Here is a 23,264-nt window from a genome sequence, read left to right on the forward strand (position 1 = left end):
GCCTTTTCTTGCCTGCCTTGGGAACCAGTGAGTCATGCTGACAGCTCAGAAAAGGAGCAGCCCCCTCAGATGCCAGAAGGCCAGCTAATGGAAGCACCCACCTCATGGTCATATACATATATGTAAAAATAATGTGTGTGTGTTTTCTTTTATTCTCAGATATCGGGCATCCTGGCTGGTGGGCAGGCAGATTTTCTATGCAGCTAAACTTAAGCGTGTTCCTTCTTCCTTGGGGAACCGGAAGAACAGTTTGGGAAAGAAAATTATGAAGACATGTTGAATCCTGTTCAGAATTCCATTCCCCCACATTGAGTTTCCTTTTTCTGGTTCTTTGGATGCTTCCCCCCCCCCCCCACTAAGAAGGAGGAAAACCTCTTTTCAGGGCAACGATTGGGACTGAAAGCCGCGCAGCGATAAACGCCCCTCTGCCTTCCTAACAAAACTCTTTTTCTAGCTCCGGGGACACCCGAGCTATAGACTAATGCTAGGTTCAGTCTTGTTTGGCAGATTATATTGTTCTTCGTTTGAACTGGTGTGAATGCTTGCTGGGAGGCTGGAGAGATTAGAAACAGCTGGAGACAATGGAAAGAGAAAGGAGGGCAGGATAATTCTGAATCCAGTTTCCAACTGTGTGAATGCAAAAGCCGGAGTAAATGAGGAGGAAGAGGTGGTGAAATATTAGCACATGGAAGGAGAACTGCTGAAAAGATGAAGTGGCAAAAATTTGAAGAGAGAAATTAATGGAGTTGGCTTTTTGCGGGGAGAGGGTGAAAAAGGGAAAGTTTGCATTTACTTCTCACTGATTAGATTCATGCAACATGCTTCAGTGAGTTACTAAATTAATCCCTTTTCTGGTTTTGCACATTACATTTTATCTTAAGGTAGTCTTATGGATTGATCTACTATCAATCTGGTTTAGGCTTGTCTGCAGGGAAGGGGTTAAAAAAAATCAAAATGGAACCTACGATCATGCATAATAGACTGTAAACAAGGAGGGGCTTTGATGTTATGGTTGTGGTTGTCATCTTGTTTTGTTTTGTTTTTTTACATCCCCTGGGGTCTGTACATTAACCCCAAGAAAAGTATCTCAAGTTAAAAGTATCCAAGTTTAGCAGATTGTGCAAATGTGACCACACCATTTTGTGGTCACCTAATCTTTAACACAGCTGGTTTAAGAGAGTTGTGGAAACTTAGCCCCCAAAATCTTCTGTGCCACTCTCACTTGAATAATTTATAGAATTTATAGTGTTCAGCTTCAGCAAAGGATCGTTACCTTGTCGTGGTGCTGGAGCTTGAGCACCTCAATGATGCCATGAGCTAAACCGTGAAGGGCCACCCAAGACGGGAAGGTCATGACAGAGAGGTCAGACTAAATGCGATCCCTGGGGAAGGAAATGGCAACCCACCTCAGTATTCTTGCCGTGAAAACTAAATGGATCAGTACAACCAGAGATATGTCGGTATACCATCGGAAGATGAGACCCCCAGGTCGGAAGATGGTCAAAATGCTACTGGGGAGGAACAGAGGATGAGCTCAACTAGCCCCAGATGTGATGACGCAGCTAGCTCAAAGCCGAAAGGACGGCTAGCGGCCGACGGTGCTGGTGGTGAACGGCGAATCCGATGTTCTAAGGATCAACACACCATCGGAACCTGGAATGTAAGATCTATGAGCCAGGGCAAATTGGATGTGGTTATTGGTGAGATGTCAAGATTAAAGATAGACATTCTGGGCGTCAGTGAACTGAAATGGACTGGAATGGGCCACTTCACATCAAATGACCACCAGATCTACTACTGCGGACAAGAGGACCACAGAAGAAATGGAGTAGCCTTCATAATTAATAGTAAAGTGGCTAAAGCAGTGCTTGGATACAACCCAAAAAATGATAGAATGATCTCAATTCGAATTCAGGGCAAGCCATCTAACATCACAGTGATCCAAATATACGCCCCAACCACAAATGCTGAAGAAGCTGAAGTAGAGCAGTTCTATGAGGATCTGCAGCACCTACTGGACAACACGCCTCAAAGAGATGTTATTTTCATCACAGGAGACTGGAATGCTAAGGTGGGCAGTCAAATGACACCTCGAATTACAGGTAAGTATGGCCTGGGAGAACAAAACGAAGCAGGACACAGGCTGATAGAATTTTGCCAAGACAATTCACTCTGCATAACAAACACTCTCTTCCAACAACCTAAGAGACGGCTTTATACATGGACTTCACCAGATGGACAACACCGAAATCAGATTGATTACATCCTTTGCAGCCAAAGGTGGCGGACATCTGTACAGTCGGTAAAAACAAGGCCTGGAGCTGACTGTAGTTCAGATCACGAACTTCTTCTTGCACAATTTAGGATCAGACTAAAGAGATTAGGGAAGACCCACAGATCAGCTAGATATGAGCTCACTAATATTCCTAAGGAATATGCAGTGGAGGTGAAGAATAGATTTAAGGGACTGGACTTAGTAGATAGGGTCCCGGAAGAACTCTGGACAGAAGTTGGCAGCATTGTTCAGGAGGCGGCAACAAAATACATCCCAAAGAAAGAGAAAACCAAGAAGGCAAAATGGCTGTCTGCTGAGACACTAGAAGTAGCCCAAGAAAGAAGGAAAGCAAAAGGCAACAGTGATAGGGGGAGATATGCCCAATTAAATGCAAAATTCCAGAGGTTAGCCAGAAGAGATAAGGAATTATTTTTAAACAAGCAATGCGCGGAAGTGGAAGAAGACAATAGAATAGGAAGGACAAGAGACCTCTTCCAGAAAATTAGAAACATTGGAGGTAAATTCCAGGCAAAAATGGGTATGATCAAAAACAAAGATGGCAAGGACCTAACAGAAGAAGAAGAGATCAAGAAAAGGTGGCAAGAATATACAGAAAACCTGTATAGGAAGGATAACAATATCGGGGATAGCTTTGACAGTGTGGTCGGTGAGCTAGAGCCAGACATCCTGAAGAGTGAGGTTGAGTGGGCCTTAAGAAGCATTGCTAATAACAAGGCAACAGGAGACGACGGCATCCCAGCTGAACTGTTCAAAATCTTGCAAGATGATGCTGTCAAGGTAATGCATGCTATATGCCAGCAAATTTGGAAAACACAAGAATGGCCATCAGACTGGAAAAAATCAACTTATATCCCCATAACAAAAAAGGGAAACACTAAAGAATGTTCAAACTATCGAACAGTGGCACTCATTTCACATGCCAGTAAGATAATGCTCAAGATCCTGCAAGGTAGACTTCAGCAGTTCATGGAGCGAGAATTGCCAGATGCACAAGCTGGGTTTAGAAAAGGCAGAGGAACTAGAGACCAAATTGCCAATATCCGCTGGATAATGGAAAAAGCCAGGGAGTTTCAGAAAAACATCTATTTCTGTTTTATTGACTATTCTAAAGCCTTTGACTGTGTGGACCATAACAAATTGTGGCAAGTTCTTAGTGGTATGGGGATACCAAGTCATCTTGTATGCCTCCTGAAGAATCTGTATAACGACCAAGTAGCAACAGTAAGAACAGACCACGGAACAACAGACTGGTTTAAGATTGGGAAAGGAGTACGGCAGGGCTGTATACTCTCACCCTACCTATTCAACTTGTATGCAGAACACATCATGCGACAAGCTGGGCTTGAGGAATCCAAGGCTGGAGTTAAAATCTCTGGAAGAAACATTAACAATCTCAGATATGCAGATGATACCACTTTGATGGCTGAAAGTGAAGAGGAACTGAGGAGCCTTATGATGAAGGTGAAAGAAGAAAGTGCAAAAGCTGGTTTGCAGCTAAACCTCAAAAAAACCAAGATTATGGCAACCAGCTTGATTGATAACTGGCAAATAGAGGGAGAAAATGTAGAAGCAGTGAAAGACTTTGTATTCCTAGGTGCAAAGATTACTGCAGATGCTGACTGCAGTCAGGAAATCAGAAGACGCTTAATCCTTGGAAGAAGAGCAATGACAAATCTCGATAAAATAGTTAAGAGCAGAGACATCACACTGACAACAAAGGCCCGCATAGTTAAAGCAATGGTGTTCCCTGTAGTAACATATGGCTGCGAGAGCTGGATCATAAGGAAGGCTGAGCGAAGGAAGATCGATGCTTTTGAACTGTGGTGTTGGAGGAAAATTCTGAGAGTGCCTTGGACTGCAAGAAGATCCAACCAGTCCATCCTCCAGGAAATAAAGCCAGACTGCTCACTTGAGGGAATGATATTAAAGGCAAAACTGAAATACTTTGGCCACATAATGAGAAGACAGGACACCCTGGAGAAGATGCTGATGCTAGGGAGAGTGGAGGGCAAAAGGAAGAGGGGCCGACCAAGGGCAAGATGGATGGATGATATTCTAGAGGTGACGGACTCGTCCCTGGGGGAGCTGGGGGTGTTGACGACCGACAGGAAGCTCTGGCGTGGGCTGGTCCATGAAGTCACGAAGAGTCGGAAGCGACTAAACGAATAAACAACAACAACATAGTGTTCAGATCACTATCTCTGTTTCACAAGCATACACAGAAACACATACGCCCCACATGCACACTTATTTTATCAGCAATATTTTGCAAGACTGTCCTAAGAACATTGCTGATTACCTCTATACTGCAAATGTAGAAGTAAAAGTGAGAAACTGGCCTGGCTAAGTTGAGGGTGGAGAGCAGGATCGGCCCCAAGGGAGAGATCACTCCTAGGGACCAGGGGACATTATATACTGCCAACTTCAAAGTGGTGTTTGGAAAATGTTCCAGCTGTGAAGGGTAAATGGGTCAATCAGGATTTTTATAATTGAGGAAGCCCTATAAGAGAAGATGAAGATGAAACTGCATGGTGGTAGATGGAAAACTCAAAGATGGTGTATAGGGTTAAGTGCAAATGGACAGGTAGCTTGTACTCAATGGATCTGAGACACCCCAAAAGTCCTGATCATTTCCTGGAATATCTACCCTCTCCCTGCTAGTTCAGGCAATCAGAAGGCATATGACAGAAATGAGTACCCCATTCATCAGACAATGGGTGAGATCCTTTAGAAAATGGTGGACCCAGCTATAGCAAGGAGCATTTTTCAGTTATACACAAGATTCAGCATTCCTGTCCTGTACATTTAAAGCATATTATTGACCATAGAAAACTTTTGTAAGACAATGCAAGATGGGCCTTCCACTCTGTAGTCCATGAAAGATGGACTTGTTAGAGGAAGCTTCATGTGCTAACCCCAGGTTGTTAAATATGATCTACAGTAGCCAGCCTAACCATCACCCACAAGGACTATTGTTTTTTCCTTACTGGAGACTGAATACAAAACCTTTTGCTTTCAGTATATTATCACTGCAATGCACTCATTATATGTGTACATCATATAGCTAAGCCAGCAAGGGTCCATCTGGGCTGTCATATCCTTGCACTGCTTTGAAACAAAAGCTTCTGAGGAAAGGAGATTGGGATAGGAAGGGGCTGAAATGAGGCTGCCTGGGCACAGAAGGATCATGGTTAAGTCTCAGCCATGAGCCTTCCAAATGAATTGGAATCCAGCTCCCATTGGTCTAAGCCAGACCCTTGAAGGGTCAATCTGACAAGGTAAATGGAAGTTGAATTGAACCAACATAATGAAAGGGCTCCAAGTTAGGTGTCACTGATCTTGCAATGATGCAGACAGATGCATCAAAATCTTTGCATGGTGAGCTAGTAATGAGGAAGGATGATGTGGCGAGATCAGAGGAAGGGCAGGAGCAGCATGACAACACAGAGTCCATGTATGGCTTATGGATGAATAGCTATGTGCTGAATGTAGGCTGTGTGGGAAGGAATGGCTGAGCAAAGGAACAGCAGTGGGAAGAAAACATGAGAAATGATGTGTTCACATATGAAGTAAGGCAAGGAGGAGGGGGAGGAGAGAAATATTGTCAATGTACTACCAACCTCCTTCCGTCACAGGATATCAGAGACTATCACGCCTTCTAAAACCAGCTGCATTACTATGATCCAAAAAGGGAGAATTTTTTTTTTGTTTTGCAGAAAAGAAGAGGTGGAGAGAGATGAGAGAGGGCTAATCCACCCTCCCTGTCTGAAGCAAGTTCACAGCCCACCTGTTTGCTGGATTCCCACAGCTTCCTGAAGGCAATACATCTTCCTAGCTAGAACTGAATCATCTGGTGGAAATTAAAATGAGGCTGGAATTCCAAGCGTGGTTAACTCCATCAACATAAAAAGCAGCTTCAGAGAAAATCAGTTTAGAGTGTGGGAGCATTACTATGCAATGTATTGCCATTTTCCCCAAGAAATTGAACATGAGGGTCAGCCCTTCAAGGTAGCCTGGGTCAGGAAACAGACACTGCAAGATCTACTGGAACTCTATTTTATTTGATAGGGTATAATAACAGGATATTGAAAGCCTGTCAGAGCTTCTTTCTCCTTATCTCTTATACCAAAGAAAATCAAAGCAGGGCAATCAAGTTTCTTCCTCACCCCCTCCTGTCTTTCTGGGGTAAGCTTATGTTTTTGTAATGGCTGTTGCATTCCTTCTTCGAGGCAATCTCCATATTCCTTAACAATGGGAACACAACTGCTCAGACCCAGAAAGGTATTTTACATTTTTGGTACCCATCTCCAACTATTTCTTTGAGAGGGTTTTGCTTTGCAGAAATGTCCAGGAAGACTTTGCAGTATATGGATTCCTTATCTTCTATTTCCACTGGTACAAGCATCTACAGTATGGTGAAAGACCAGAGAATGGAAAAAATCTGTTCTGACCAGACCAGTGTTTCTGAATCTCAGCAACTTTAAGATGCATGCTGGCTGGGGAATTCTAGGAGTTCAAGTCCAAAGATCTTAAAGTTGCTGAGATGGTCTAGACCATAAACCTAAGGCTATGACTTTATTTTAAAATGACAGGAAGACCTGAAACAGAAGTCTGTGCATGGTGTTTGTCTAATCGATGATCATCAGGTTCTGAATTCAAGGGCAACTTCAAGTCTATTTCTATGCTTGGAACACAACTTCTGGTGTTGGGGGAGACCTTTGTGTATCTTGTCCCCCTCTAAGTCAGAAGACCTTCAAACCTCAAATGAAGGTGCCTCTACTCCTCAGTGTTTTACCATCTCCATACTATCTGCCATGCTGTAGCCAAATCAACTGATTTAGCAGCACCAGTATTAAATGCCTACTCACCCCATAATACTCCAGTATCTATCAGATGAGAAATCTAAGGATCTTATGAAGCTAGGACTTTCTGGGGGAGTACAACTGACTTGGCTCAAGAACAATCAGATAATCCCTCAGTGTAGGAGTGGGCAGTCCACCATCCTTGAGTACCACACAACCCTTTGCTGCCTTCAGAGCTGTCCCTGGGCCTCCAAAGCATCCTGAGACTAGGTGTCAGGCCCAGCCCAAGAACAACCAAGAATCAGTCCAGCTGAACTTCAGTTCTTTATTTGCTCACACCGTATAAGCAGAATCTTGCCAGACTAAAGCTGCTCTACCTAACCAGAGGGGAAATAACCTGGGAAGGCTCTAGGGCGGGGCTATCCTGAACCTCTTGGCTTTCCCAAAACTGTCCTCTGGACTGTTTCCTCTTATCTCTTTCCCCTTCTTGGAATGCTCCCCACTTCCTGAGAATCAGCAGCACTGCTGAACTCCACCACATCAACTCCCCCTTCAGAGACACATTCCATTAACACTCGGTGAGATCAGATTTTTAGGTGGATTTTTGGCAGGTTAGCAGAGACCATTGCAAGGATAAAACCTTGTAGAGATTTCAGATATCCCTCTTATTTCTTAAATAACACTTACAGCTCCCAAATATTAAGCCATTTCTTTCATGGGGGGGTGGCTTTAAAGGAGCATATGTTTGGCAATGTGTTTTTGTCTCAGGGGAATAGCAACGTGCTCTGGTGTTGTGTGATGTTGTCATGGGCAGATCATTCCCTGCTTGCTCTGGAGTCCTCTGTAGTTATCCCACAATGCAAGGGGAGGGACCTATTTGATTGGTCTACCCCAGGTAACTGATATGTCCAGGAGGGTTCTGACTGAGGTTTTAGTTGCCCGGAATGAGCAGATGATGACAGTCTTGGATCAAACCATACCTGTGTCCTCTCCTCTTTGTGATCAGGGATCCTGTATACTCCTGGCTTTCCTAGGAGTTTCAGAAGATGAAACATCAGAAGAGATGCCTTGAGCACTGCTGGAAGAAGACCAAGAGTGAATCTGACTCAGCACAGATTTACCCACTGGCAATAAGAACAGCAAAACAGGTTTACTTCTTTACTCTTATTGCATCTGCAGATAGATAGCCAGCAACTCTGTTTTGGGTCACCAGATCTCTTCTTGCTCAGGAGACATTGGGGAAGCCCTTACAGGGTAGTTTCAAGGACTACTCCAGGCATCCAACAAACAAAGCCGCTTGGATCCAATCAGAGTTGGACTCTAATTGTGCAGGTCCTGTGGAAGTGACAGAGGCACGGTCCTACCCGGTTACCTGAGAAGAGTTTGAACCTGTTGGTCCTGATGAAGTGGAGAAGGTCCTTGGAGCTGTGACCTCTGCCACCTGTGTTTTAGATCCATGTCCCTCCAAGTTGATCAAGGTCTCCTGGGAGGTAGCATAGAGTTGAGTCCAAGTGGTGATGAATGCTTCTTTGAGGAAGGGGGTGGCTCCACCTGCTTTGAAGAAGATGGTGGTCTGTCCCCTCCTCAAGAAGCCATTCTGGGACCTAACAGTGTTGGATCATTTTTACCCATTCTCCAACTTTCCCTTTTTAAGGATTGTTGAGAAGGTGGCAGGTATACAGCTTCAGGGGCCCTGGAAAAAGCAGATGATCTGGACTATTTCCAGTCATATTTTAGGCTAGGTTATGCTACCAAGACAGCATTGGTCATATTTCTGGATGACCTTTGGAGGGCTCAAGAGTGGGGTGGTGTATCTATCCTTGCCCTCCTAGGTCTCTTAGCAGCTTTTGATACCATCAGTCAAGCTATACTTCTGGACCAGCTTTGGGAATTGGCAGCAGGGGGCATGGTTTTGCAGTGGCTCTCCTTCTTCTTCCAAGACTGGGGTGGGGTGGGAGGGGTACCAGTTCATCTTAGGGGTGGCTAGTATCATAGATCTCTCCCCAACAAATAACTTCACCACCTGGATTTTGTATCTATTTTATCTTTATTTATTGGTCTATTTATATTGTAATTTATATGTTTTAATTCTGATTTTATTGTAAACCACCCAGAGTCCCGTTTTTGGGAGAGATGGGCGGTGATAGAAATTTGAAGAATGAATGAATGAATGAATGAATGAATGAATGAATACATACATACATACATACATACATACATACATAAATAAATAAATAAATAAATAAATAAATAAGACTGGTTCCAGTTGGTGTTGGTGGGGAGGAGGAGAGGTCCAGTCCTAGATCCCACTCATGCGGGGTGCCTCAGGGCACAACACTCCTCCCACCTATTTTCTAATTGAGGATTTATGCCTCTAACATGTCCCCATTTCCCAAAACAAAACAAAACAAAACCCATACTGAAAAGTTTGATCTGCTCTTACCTATTCCAGAGACATCCTAATAACACAACCCATGCCCTAAGATCCTTAGTTGCCTATTTTTTATTTTAAGCATGGTCTCCAACAATGAAAAAGTTGGCCACCATTCTGTGGGCTAGAGGGTCCCAACAAGAATGAACAGCAAGAAACAAGAAAGTTGGGCAGTGATCTCTCTTCTGTCACCCCTCTACCTCTGTCCTGAAGAGATGACCCATGTAATCAAGGCTTGCTCCATGTGTCCAAGAATCAAGTTCAGTGGATTGCTCCATCTCCAAAGCAGTTAAAACCAAGATAGGTCTCAATTATTAGATTTTTCATGAACATATCCTACCATTTTCAAATGGACCATAATGAACTGCTTTATCTCAGACAGGGGGAGAGCCAGAGAAAGGAGAAACAGAGCCATGGTTCAGATGGCCTTCCCTTGTGCATTGTCCCTGCCAGAGAAAGAGAATGCGTAAGCCTTGCATGACGGTGCTTCAGTTTATTTTTATGAAATGGAGCCTCCAGATGGTTTATTTGATTAGAAGCAGCTTTTTCCAGCCTTGCTGGTACGAACCCTTGTTGTTGCAAATAAAGATGAAATGAAAATGAGAGCTGAAGTCCAGATCTGGTGCATTTCGCAAACCTTCAAACATGTGAAATTGCATTCTTATAACATTTGGGAATCTCACACGCAAGGTTCCCAAAGCTGTTGTCAAAACATTTACTGATGATCTATAATTTTGCTGCTTTTAATTAGTTAACATGACTTCACAGCTAACGGTGTGCTTTTTTTTTTCTTTTTTTCCTTTTAATTTAAAACATTATAAGTTATGAGAGAGCATTTGGCCACTTTCTTTTCTGTTAACTTTATTCCTATAATTGGAGGAGGCCGGTCTGTCCATCAAGTCCAGCCCCATGCTGTGGAAGCTCAGCGGGAGACCAATTTCACATGCAGAAGGTCCTAAATTTTACTTCTGACACCTTCAGTTCAAAGAAACAAGACATGCATGTAGTATCAAGTAGGCTCAATGTCCTGGTTGACCACATCCCTCCCAGTAGCCAGGACTGTGCTAGATGGAGAAAGAATCTGTCCTAAATAACTCTTCAGGAATTTCCTGTTTTTTTTTTAATCCCTGATGCCTTCGTATAATTCAAAAGAGTGGGCTATTCACTTATTTAAAGGGAAGTCCCCAGCCCCAAAATGTCATGGCAAAATGGCTGAATTTCAAGGGTTGACTATATTTTTCATTTAAAAAATTAAATGAATTAAATTACATTAAATAAATTAAGAGTGAAAATGAGAGGGGAAGGCTTTTATTCCCATTCCAACACCTGACCTGCCCCATCACCCCATGGCAAATGTTAGCCCCTATCCTCTTACTCTCTCCCCTACCTTGAAAACCCTCAAAACAAGGAAACCCTCTTCTTTCTAGTGACATCATCATTTGGCGTCTTGCAAATCCCACACCCTCCACTTCTGGCCACTTCTGGTTTTAGAAAAGTACAGCCTGCTTTTAAATTTAACCTGATGTAGCCCAGCAAGGGGGACGTGGTGGCGCTGCAGGTTAAACCGCTGAGCTGCCGAGCTTGCCGATCGGGAGGTCGGCGGTTTGAATCCGCGTGACAGGGTGAGCTCCCGTTGCTAGTCCCAGCTCCTGCCAACCTAGCAGTTCGAAAACATGCCAATGTGAGTAGATGAATAGGTACTGCTTTGGTGGGCAGGTAACGGTGTTCCGTTTAGTCATGCCAGCCACATGACCACGGAAGTGTCTACGGACAAACGCCGGCTCTTCGGCTTTGAAACGGAGATGGGCACCGCCCCCTAGAGTCGGACACAGATGGACTTAATGTCAAGGGAAACCTTTACCTTTACCTAGCCCAGCAAGGAAACAATGGAATTTCAGCCTGATGGATAAGTCCTATCCTCTTTGCATTACATATTCAGAGCATGGATACTGCTTCATTTGGTCATGGTGGCAGAGGGGAAGACTGATGGAACTCAACTGGATGTCTTTCACATGTGTGGACTCTGATCCCCAGAATTCCATACCCAACATAGTCATGTCCAGGTTGGAACAGTTTGCATTACATGATGGCATGACAGACGTAAGCTTGCTATAGGATCCCTGATTGGCTGGGCTAATTGTGCTCAAGAAGAAGGATGCAAAATGTTTGTTTGTTTTTAACATAACACTGAGAGAGCTGCTAATCCAAACCAAGGAGAAAGAAGTGGGTGATCAGTCTGGGGGAAGCAAGATATTTTGGCTGCCCAAGTAAACACACATTAGGCCATTTAGACTGCCCAAGTAAATACCTATTAGACAATATTTTGCATAGTTCTCGGCCTAATTCTTGTGAGGATTTGGCCTGACTGATTTGCATTTCTAGGGTGGGGAAAGTAACAACCTTTTTTAACAGAGGTGTGTGGAGGACAAGAGGCTGGATCACACCCAACATTTGAGAGTACTTTTTAAAAGAGTGAGGAGAAGATGGGTTTAAATAGGAGACAATTCAAGCCTTGCTCAGCAAATCTTTACAGACCAGCAATTGTGGAACCCACAATGATTTGTGTCAATTGTCCCTCTTCAAAAGGTGTTTGAAATCAGTCTTGATGCACACATCTCCAGGGGATCACAGCTCTTGGCAGGTGTTAGGTTATGAAACTAGAGAAAAATCCAGCCCAATTTATTATTTTCACTAGCCTTCTTTGCAGCAACAGAAAAGTAGATAGGAATGGACCATGGAGAATGCTTGAAAAGTTATTGCCAAATTGGCAACAGCGATCCAGCATTGGGCAAAGTAGAGTAGATGTGTCCCAGTGGTTTGGGGGGGGGGGGAATGAGGGCAGCAAAATATAGGGTTTCCAGTTTCAGTTTACATGGGGTTGTTCTAGATCAGTGTTTTTCAAACTTGGCCACTTTAAGATGTGTGGACTTCAGCTCCCAGAATTCCCCAGCCAGCATGAAAAACACTGTTTCAGGTGGGGAGACATGCAACTGGGAGATAACTCAAACATCTTTCAGGTTAAATCCATTGCCCTGAGATATTCCAGGTTAAAAAAAGATCATCAGTAAGAGATAAAGAAGAGGAATAGATTTAGCCAGGTGGCTCAGCTGGGAAGTGGTTTTCCCCCTAGCATGAACCAAGGATAGCAGAAGAGGTCAATAGCCTGAAGATTCTTCATTTGTGGAATTCTTGGTGCTCTCTGAGTTTGCTCATAAATGTTTCATTACAGGTAACTAGGTAACAACTAGCTAACACCATTAGCGCGATGAGAATGTAAGCCTGAACTACAGTTTTTCTCTTCTACTGGAGCTTTTTCATTTGATTGACAAAAGGAAATCCCGAGGAAGAATTCACAGCTCTGCAGCACTGCCTATGCAAATGTCCATCTTCTAGATCTATCATTGTTTTATAAGCATCCCACAATTAGTGATGCAGATGGGGGAAGTTTGCATAGTCAGGTGTTTTAGGAAGATCAGCCTAAGCCATTTAGGCTTAGGGGCCATTTCAGTTTCATTTTATCTCCTAATATTACCAGAGTTTGCTGAGCAAAAGAGATTAGGGAAGGGGTTTTTGAGGGTGTTTTCTGAATTTCTGTCATGCTGAGGTCCCTTTGCAAGCAAATCAGTCATCCCTGCCAACTTTATTCTAGAACTTAAGAGTGCCAACTTCACAGAAGAGTTGGGTATTGCTTGATGCAAGCATTGTTTTTGGCTTGACCAGAGTATGGAAGCTATGCAACCATTGGGTCAGATTAAGGGTTTATAATCTGGGGAGAGGGAGCTAATCAGAATAGAAGCTCCAAAAACTCCCAGGATAGCTGTCATGGAACCAATAATGAACATAGGCATCTTGGCTTACATATTTGCAACTTAAAAGACAATATGAAAGGGAATGGTGAGGTGAGTGAAGGAGAACAGAGTAAGCCTTTCAAATTGTAAACTTCTCATTACTAGTTTGAATGGAATAAAGAAGAAGATCCTCAGCAGAGGGGACAGAGTACTCTAGCTTTCCATGTGTCTGCCTGATGATATTGGTCCAATATCTGCCCAATAGAAATAATCTTCAAGTAAGCTCTATAGTTTCACTTAACCCTCCAGTTTCTATGTTTCTCATTTAAGGAAATCCCTTCTATATGAATCTGTTTGCTGAGAAATCCATGCCCATCGAACAAAACTGGGCTTTGTTTAAGAATATTATTCTAAATGTTGGCTTGACTTACCTGAGCAAATTCAGCCATAGAACAGTCCCCAGAGTCTTGTTGGGTTCTTCATCAAAAGTGGATTGCCAGTGACTGATAAGCTATATGTCAGGTAGCTCTTCACTGTTCCTTCTCTTCAGGGATGAGCAGATGTCTCCTTGTTTGTACTACAATTGTTCCATGGATTGGCACTGCCCCATGATCTGCTGTGGCTGCCTTCTGGTTTAAGAATGTCCAAAATTTAATTCCAGAATTGGCAGACCTACAAACTGCTATGCCCTGAAGCTGCATCTTTGATTATTTTTTTTCCCCTTCAGGGTTACTGATGGACAGAAAGCCATAATATACAGCGCTGAGAATGCTGAAAAAGAAGGCATTGTGACGCAATCAGGAAATGGTGTCAAGATTCTTTTCGGTGTGATTTATTCGGTGCACACATGGACTCTTGCATATATGAATTCATAAGAGGGGAGAACAAGCAGACTGTATATATCCATAATAGAAGTCTAACCAAATATAAGCAGGAAGTCTCCCTTATACACTACACATCACACAGCGAGGCAAATTTAGACATTTGGAATATGTTTCTAGGAAAAGAATTTTGAGACCAATCAGAAATAACAGATAAAATGACTTAAACAGAAACTATTAATAACCCTCAACGTTCAATTTAAAGTACATTTATTTATTTATTTATTTATTCATTCATTCATTTATTTGTTTATTTATTTATTTATTTATTGGATTTATATTACCTCCCCTCTCCCCCAATGGGGGACTCTGGGTGGTTTACAATTAAAAAAAGAAAATTATTTATGTTAGCGTCTGGGGAAACAAATGGAAGAGAAAGAGAGAAAGGATTGCTAAAAGGTCTTTCTATAATGGTTTAATTCTGTTGTTGATTTTTCTCACTCTGTGTTTTGTATCTTTAACTTTCTAAAAGTTAAAGGCTTAAATAGAAAAAAAAAAACAGTTTGTGCCTTTTAATAAATCCTATTAGTTGGGACAAAAAACTGGTTCGGATCAAGAGCAAGCCTTTCTGTTCAGTGATCAAAAAAATCAGAAATCCCAAGTGGAAGTTTGCCCAGATAGCTAACTCAGCAGTGTGGCTCCATCATCAAAATCAGGTATTCCAAAATCCAGAGGCAAGAAAGATGGAAAGCTGTTGATTTAGAGCTATGTTACAGTAAGTTAAAAATCACTGTTTTGGTCCTTGTTGCACCCAGTTCAAGTTTCAAATGGTCCTCAAAAATGGGATTCTTAAGTGGAAACACTTAAAAGAGGTGTGTGCTCTTCAGACCACTGTGTTCTCAACGAAGACTAAGAAGACTCTGGTCTTGCAATATGTCTGCAATCATAAAAAACATCATGCAAGATCTATTTCGGTTTCCAATATCCATATCCACTGGAAACCTTTCATATATAATTCAAAAGCACATAAGCAATTCAAAATCCAGTGAATCCTCTAGAACAATAGCACATTGATGTTCTAAACCACAGGGGATTTTAAATAGTGTACATCTCCAACAATTACCCCACCCCGACCCCCAATTTCTTCCTTAACTGATGCACGTTGTAGGTGTCCAATGTACATGAGACATTTTTGTTATACGTAATATTAAACCTATACTGTAGAAATATGGCATACAGATGTCAAAATGGAGAGACCCGTCTGTGTATTAACCATTCCCATTTCTTACTGCACTTCTTAATGTGAAAATTGAATATATTTAGTTTCCTTCCGTCCTATGGTAAGTGAACTAACTTAAATTTTAATAATTTAACTGCATGATATTGTAAGGATATATGTATAGAACTTGAATGTTCTTCCTCTGTTCTTCAAGCATATACAATTATTATCTCCATGAATATACCCTTGTTTTCAGGCATTTTGTCCCAGTGAGCCAGTATGTGAAGATTGAGATCTTCTCTGTGAGGCTAAAGTGTCAATATGGATGGGGAATAAACCATGGTAACTGTAAGATCGTTCTGGATCTTTCATGATGACCTGTTAACCAACATCTATATTCACAACTTATATTAAGCCTCTCCTGAGTTTTCTGCCCTACCTGCTTGCAGACTCAGATGCTTTTAGGAAAACTAGAGTATTTATAGACCATTCTGTAGATATTTTATGCTCATACATTTACTCACATCTCTACTTATGGGAACTTTATGGAATATCTATAGAATATATTAGCTGTTTTCTGGTGGAAAAAGCAATGAAATATTTTATGTACGTAGTTTGTTCATGCTTGTCATGCACAGCTCATAAACCCACTCCATGCTCATTATAAGAATGTCTCCAGAGCTAAAGTTATTTGCTTTTCGCTTGCTGACTTTTCTGCTGAAATGCTCAGGAAGGTGGTAATGTTTTGTCCAACTGCAACTGCTATTAGCAGGCTCTGAGCTGTGGTCTGATGTTGATTAGTGGCACCAAGTTTTCATATATATGAGGGTTGAATGAAAAGTGATGCCTCCATATCATAATTTTAATTTCACTAGGGATATTTTAAATAAATGAAACAAGAAAATAATAATTGAAATCAGCCCTTTTGTCTCCTGTATTTACTTCTCCCTTAGTCACCACCATTCGTTACTCACTTCGGCCAACAATGGGCAAGCTTCTTAAAGATATCACAAAAGAACTCCACACTTTGTTTGACAGTCTTTCCCACATTTTCACTTGAGTCAAACAGATGCCCATGGAGATATTCCTTCAATTTTGGGAAAAGATGGAAGCTGTATAGTGCCAAGTATGGACAGCATGATGGGTAAGGTGGTAAGATCCAAGTTCACAACTGCCTCTTGGGTGGCCAATGAGGTGTGAAGCCCAGGCTTGTCATGTTGCAGCAAAATGTCGTACATGTGCTTCTGAGCTCTACTTAATCATTGTATCAAAGGGACAGAGGTGGGAGAGGTAGAAAAGACTATCTGGACCTGGCTGAAGAGACAAAATCTGGGACAAACAGTAACAAAGGTCAGAATTCTCTTTTCAGTTTAGCAAACAAGCCAGAGTACAGAGTGAAAGGAATTTGAGCTGAATCATAAATTCAGTTTGAAGTCAGCAAGTCCAGGATTTCAAAGAAGTTTAACAAGAGTGCAGATAACATAAAGCATGTAACATTGGCTATATTGATTGGGGATGACTGTTAGCACAGTTGCTCAACTGCTGTTTTATGCTATTTATAATTTTGCTTATTGTTTGTATTCTGTTTTCAGTTGTTAGCTGCCCAGAGTTACATACCTGAGATGGGTGGCCATATAAATATAACAAACCAAGAAACATGGATAAGGAAGATGGTGGCTGATTTTTTTTTTTGAAAATGGTAATTAAAGGCAGTTCTTTTCTCCTTTATTCTTGTAGATTTATGATAATTCACTCTTTTCCAGGAGTGTGTAGCTTTTCCAATCCAAAATGGGAAAGCATGCTTTAGATTAAGCAGGGCCACACTATTTATATCTATTTAAAGAATCAACGCCTTTTCCTGTGTTTGCAGGATATCTGCACAGTCCCAGGAAAATACTTGTTTGAGTTGCAGAGGCATTCAAAAGGTGGCAAGAGGCCAGCTACAGGTAAACACCAAATCCAAAGCACCTTTCCTACTTTGGATCTGAATAGCTGCACATCCCTTTTTTTAATCTTTCTGGATTTGTTGAGTTTGTTCTAGACTGATCAACACTCTTCAGGGACACGATTTATCCTCTTGAAGCTGTCCATTGTCCTGAATCTCCTACCCAAGAGAAATTATCTTCTCTAATTTTGGGGGTCAGCACTGGGCACAATACTCCAGGAAATGAAGCCAGAGTGCTCACTTGAGGGAATGATATTAAAGGCAAAACTGTAATGATTGCCTAAACCCAAATACTCAGTCTCACAAGCTCGGGCTTAAAGATAACTGATTTATTAAAGGAATAGTATGCAAATACAGAGAAAGCTGAGAATGAGCAAAAGCGCACCAAATACAAACTTAAAAGCCTTGCTTGTGGGCAGGTCCCGCCCGGTCGCCCGTCAGGACGCTCCCCCTCCCAGGTGCTGAATGCCGTCAGACGCGCCTGGGAAAGCAACCTTGAACAGGAGCGCAAACCCAAACATGCATTCCAAGCCCTCAAAACAAGGGAGGGCAACAGAATGGAAAAACCCCGGGTGAAGGGATACGGAACAGAGAATGACATGTGAAACGTTACAATGTTAACCAGACATTAGAATGTGAACATGACATATTGCCCCCCCAAAAGAAATTAGGGAGCCGGTTTGTCAGGATAGGCAGAGTGAAATTGGGCGACGAGACGAGGAGAATGCACGTCTGGAGCAGCAACCCATTCAGGATGAGGGAAATGTTTCCAGCGGACGAGGTATTGTAGAGTAGAGCGCTGGCGTCTGGAATCGAGAATAGATGCCACCTCGAAGTGTTGCTGGTTGTCGATCATGAGGGGAGGTGGAGGAGTGGGTTGTGGGTGCCAACGGTCCGATGACAGGCAGGGTTTGAGTAAGCTGCAATGGAAAACAGGATGTAAACGTTTAAGGTTGTGAGGTAAATCGAGTTTAAACGTAACAGGGTTGAGCTGAGCAACAATTGAAAAAGGACCGACAAATTTAGGACCAAGTTTCTTAGAGGGTTGTGGGGACTTGATAAACTTAGTTGATAAGTAGACTTTATCCCCGACTGCAAAGGATGGTTCTGGGGAACGCTTTGCATCAGCATGGCGTTTATAGGCAGCTTGGGCATGTTGGAGGGCAAGTAGAATATTAGACCATGAGTCTTTGAGAGAGTCCGCCCAGCCAGCGAGGGTGGCTGGGAGCGGTTGAGGATGAGGAAGTTCAGGAATGGGAACAAATTCGCGTCCAAAAACTGTTTTAAAAGGAACTTGACCAGTGGTTTGATGAATGGAATTGTTGTAAGCGACCTCAGCAAATGGGAGTAGATCGACCCAGTTGTCTTGCTGGTAGTTAACAAAAGCTCTGAGGTATTGCTCTAAGGTAGAATTAACAGCCTCTGTAGATCCGTCCGTTTCTGGATGCCAAGCAGTAGAAAGTGATTGTTTCGTACCCAGAAGTTTCAAAAATGCGCGCCAAAATTGTGACGTAAATTGTGTGCCTCTGTCACTCACCAAACGGGCGGGGATACCGTGGAGACGGTACACGTGGATGAGGAAGAGGCGTGCCAGCTGTTGCGCGGTAGGGATAGAAGCGCATGGGATAAAGTGGGCTTGTTTGGAGAAAAAGTCTTTGACGACCCAAATGACAGTTTTGCGTTGACTAGGGGGTAGATCAACGATAAAATCCATGGAGATATCCTGCCAAGGGACCGACGGAGTGGCTACGGGTTGAAGGAGACCCTGGGGTTTGCCCGGTTTGCGCTTTATCGCCGCACATACAGGGCACGCAGTGACATATTCTTTTAAGTCCTTGAGTAAAGTTGGCCACCAGAATTGCCGGCGAACGAGGTGCAAAGTTTTCACGTAGCCGAAATGCCCAGCTAGCTTGTCATCGTGGCAGCGCTGGAGTATGGTTTTTCGCATAGCTGCGGGTACATAGAGACGATCGTTGCGCCAGGCAAGATCATCGGTGAAAGTTAACATGTGTCTGTTGGCTTGCAACCAAGTATCCGTTTTTAGGTGGGAGAGCAACTGTTGTTGCAAATCGGAGGAAATTGACAAGGGAGGTGAGCTGCTGGAAGGCGGAGCAGCCGGAGGCGGAGTCGATTGTGCTCGAGTCTGGCTGCGAGTCACTGCTGCCAGACTTAATTGTTTGTCGGTCCAGACGGTGCCTTGGACCGTTGGCCCTGGGCCATCATCCTGGGGTCTGCGCGAGAGTGCATCAGCCAAAAAGTTTTTCTTGCCTGGTATAAATTTAAGAGTGAAGTCAAAGCGGCTGAAGAACTCAGCCCAGCGCAGCTGTTTTGGACTGAGTTTTCGGCTGGTGCTTAGAGCTTCCAGGTTTTTATGGTCAGTCCAGACTTCAAAAGGGTTGGAAGTACCTTCCAATAGGTGTCGCCACGTCTCTAAAGCCGTTTTTACAGCAAAAGCCTCCTTTTCCCAAACGTGCCAACGTCTCTCTGTTTCAGTGAATTTGCGAGAGAGGTAGGCACAGGGTTTTAAAGCGCCAGATTGGTCAGATTGTAACAAAATTGCGCCTATGGAAAAATCAGAAGCATCGACTTGTACAACGAAGGGTTGAGAGGGGTTTGGATGCTGTAAAATTGGTTCTGTGGTAAAAAGTTGTTTGAGCGTTTGGAACGCTTGCTGACAGGCTGGAGTCCATTTAAGGAGCGCGCCTGGGTTCTTCGAACGTCGCGTATCCCCCTGTCCTTTGGTTTTTAACAGTTCAGTAAGGGGGAGGGCGATTTCTGCAAAATTTTGGGCGAATGCCCGATAGAAATTAGAGAATCCAAGGAAACTTTGTAATTGTCTCCTGGTACGCGGAGGCTCCCATGCTACAATAGCTTCTACTTTTGCAGGGTCCATTTCAATGCCCTGAGCTGAAATTCGGTAGCCTAGGTAATCAATTTGCGACTGATGAAACGCACATTTTGACAGTTTTGCGTACAACTCTGCTTTTTCCAATTTAGCCAGTACCTGACGCACCAAGTGGATATGTTCTGACATGGTTTCAGTATAAATCAATACATCATCCAAATATACTAGTACCCCCTTAAATAGGTGGTCATGCAAGACCTCATTGATTAACTGCATAAAAACCCCGGGTGCTCCAGATAAACCGAATGGTAAAACTTTATATTGGAAAGCCCCAAGAGGACAGTTGAACGCTGTTTTCCACTCATCCCCCTCTCTTATGCGAATGCGAAAGTAAGCTTCTCTCAAATCCAGTTTTGAGAAAATTTTACCTCTGGCCAGATGTGATAACATATCTTTGATCAGGGGCAAAGGATATTTATTTAATATTGAGACCGCATTGAGCCCGCGGAAATCGGTACAAAGCCTTAATGACCCATCCTTTTTTGGCCTGAATAGGACAGGAGCTCCTACCGGGGAATTAGCAGGCTCAATGAAACCCCTAGCCAGATTTTTGTCAATGAACTCCCTTAGCGTGGTAAGCTCTTTGGGAGACATGGGGTATATTTTTGGGTGAGGCAATTTTACATTTGGTAAAAACTCAATGGCACAGTCCGTTTTTCGGTGGGGTGGCAAGCGATCTGCTTCCTTTTCCCCAAATACTTCAGCAAAATCTTGGTACTGATTGGGTAGCCCCTCAAGAGGTTGAAGCGTTTGTACAGTGGTATACGCTACCCCTCCCCCCTCCATGTCCTCCAATAGGTCCTTTTCGGGTACTTTGTAAAATCCATCCGCAAACGTCACAGTTCTATGCAGCCAGTTGATGAAAGGGTTTTGTTGCACAAACCAAGGCATCCCCAAAATCACCAAAGGACCCCCCACTGGAGCTACCACAAATGGCAGCTTTTCCTGATGGGAGCCCATCTGCAAGGCGACCAGTCCCGTGGAAAGATTAACTGCTTTCCCTCCCGCCATAGTTCCATCCAACTGGGTGAAAATCATGGGTCTTGGCAAAGGGAACGTGGTCAGTTCTAGAGCCGCTACGACATCAGGGTGCATTAGAGAACGGGAGCAACCCGAGTCTAGCATGGCCCACACTTCCACGGTTTTGGTTTGTGAGCCCAGCTTAAGTTTAACAGTCAGTGTGGGAAAGTTTCCACTCACCGAATCATGGTTACGCCCGGTTTCTTCCACCTGCCCTAGGGCGCCCTTCAGGGCAGGTGGTAGGCTTTTCCCGCCGGCTGCTCGAATTGCAACTCTTCCTCCTCTTCTCCGAAGGGTAGGTTGGGGGGGTCCAGTTCCGCGAGGGCTGCCTTCAGTTTTCGCGGTGGAGCAGGAGCAGGCGTCTTTATCGCGGGTTTCGTCTGTCGTTCCTCTGGACGGCGTCTCGGGCACGACGTGGCTCGATGCCCTTCTTTCCCACATCGGAGGCACTGACCCTTGGAGAACCGTTGCTCCCTCTCTTCTTCCCAGGTTTTCGGTTTGGGGCGGCTGGCAAGTCCAGATGCGCGCGCTCCTCTAGCGAGACGTGTTTGTCTAAGCTCTTTGGTATGGGCATAGGTTCGTAGGGCATTTTCTGCGCTTCCCGCCAACTGAATCCACCCATATAGCGTTTTGGGATCATCTCTGCCCAGAGCCCATCGAAGGATTTCGGGTTCAAGCCCCTGCTTGAACAATTCGATGATTGTTGGCTCAGACCAGTCTTCCACTTTTCCTGCCAAAGCTTTAAACTCCAACGCATATTTGGCAACTGAGAGGGACCCTTGGTAAAGTTTCCGCAGGTCATTTTTAGCCGTTTCTTGAGCTAGGGGGTCTTCGAAATGCTCTTTAAGTGCCCACAAAAATTCATCGAAGTCCTCTAACTCGGTTGCCTCAGCTTGGCATAGTTGCACATACCAATCCGCTGCCCTTCCTCTCAGCTTGTTGGCAATGAAATTGACCTTGCCGTGTTCAGACCGAAAGTTCCGACCCCAATCTTCCATATAATGCTTGGCATTCGTAATAAAGAAGGAGAGCGTTGCGGGATCCCCATCAAATTTCACTCCAAATGGTGGGAAGGTTCTTGCCGGCTCAGCTGGCTGTGGCGGTGCCGCGAATGACAGCGTGCGCCGAGCCCCCACAAGTGGTCGATCCCTAGGAGGTCTTGCCTCTCGCTCTCCCCTTTGATGGGCTGATCGAGTCTTACTTCTCCCCCGGGTGGACAGGGTGCTGTGCCTGGGGTACTGTGACGGCTCTTCCTCCCAATCCTCCGGGGTGGGCTCTGCCTCTCTGGGCTGATCCTCTCTGGGTAGATCCTTGAGGATCGTCACTATTAAATCCATTTTATCTTCCAATGCCCTCATACGGGCCGGAGTGACCGGCTCCTCCGGGGGTTGGTTGGTTATCACCACCTTCGGTGACAGAGGGACTTCGTGCTCCCAGGCCAATTGGGGAGACCCCCTCCCCGTGGTTCTTTCCATAACAGATCTCTGTTCACTCCTGAGACTCTCCTGTATGGATGTCAACAGCTCGTCCAATTGGGTATCTCGCAACTCCCGACGTGCTGCTCTTTGCGCTCTCGAGGTTAGCGCTGGCCGGCTTTTGACCACCTCCCGCTCTTCTTCGCCTCCCTCACTTACGCGAAGTTGAGGTTCTGTCATCGCTAGCGTTCCCTCTTATCCAAGGATTGGATGGGGCCAGCGGAAAATGGAAAAAATGATTCTCAGCTTTATGTAATGATTGCCTAAACCCAAATACTCAGTCTCACAAGCTCGGGCTTAAAGATAACTGATTTATTAAAGGAATAGTATGCAAATACAGAGAAAGCTGAGAATGAGCAAAAGCGCGCCAAATACAAACTTAAAAGCCTTGCTTGTGGGCAGGTCCCGCCCGGTCGCCCGTCAGGACGCTCCCCCTCCCAGGTGCTGAATGCCGTCAGACGCGCCTGGGAAAGCAACCTTGAACAGGAGCGCAAACCCAAACATGCATTCCAAGCCCTCAAAACAAGGGAGGGCAACAGAATGGAAAAACCCCGGGTGAAGG

The sequence above is a fragment of the Candoia aspera genome, chromosome 3 (genome assembly GCF_035149785.1).
Source record: "Candoia aspera isolate rCanAsp1 chromosome 3, rCanAsp1.hap2, whole genome shotgun sequence".
NCBI lineage: Eukaryota > Metazoa > Chordata > Lepidosauria > Squamata > Boidae > Candoia > Candoia aspera.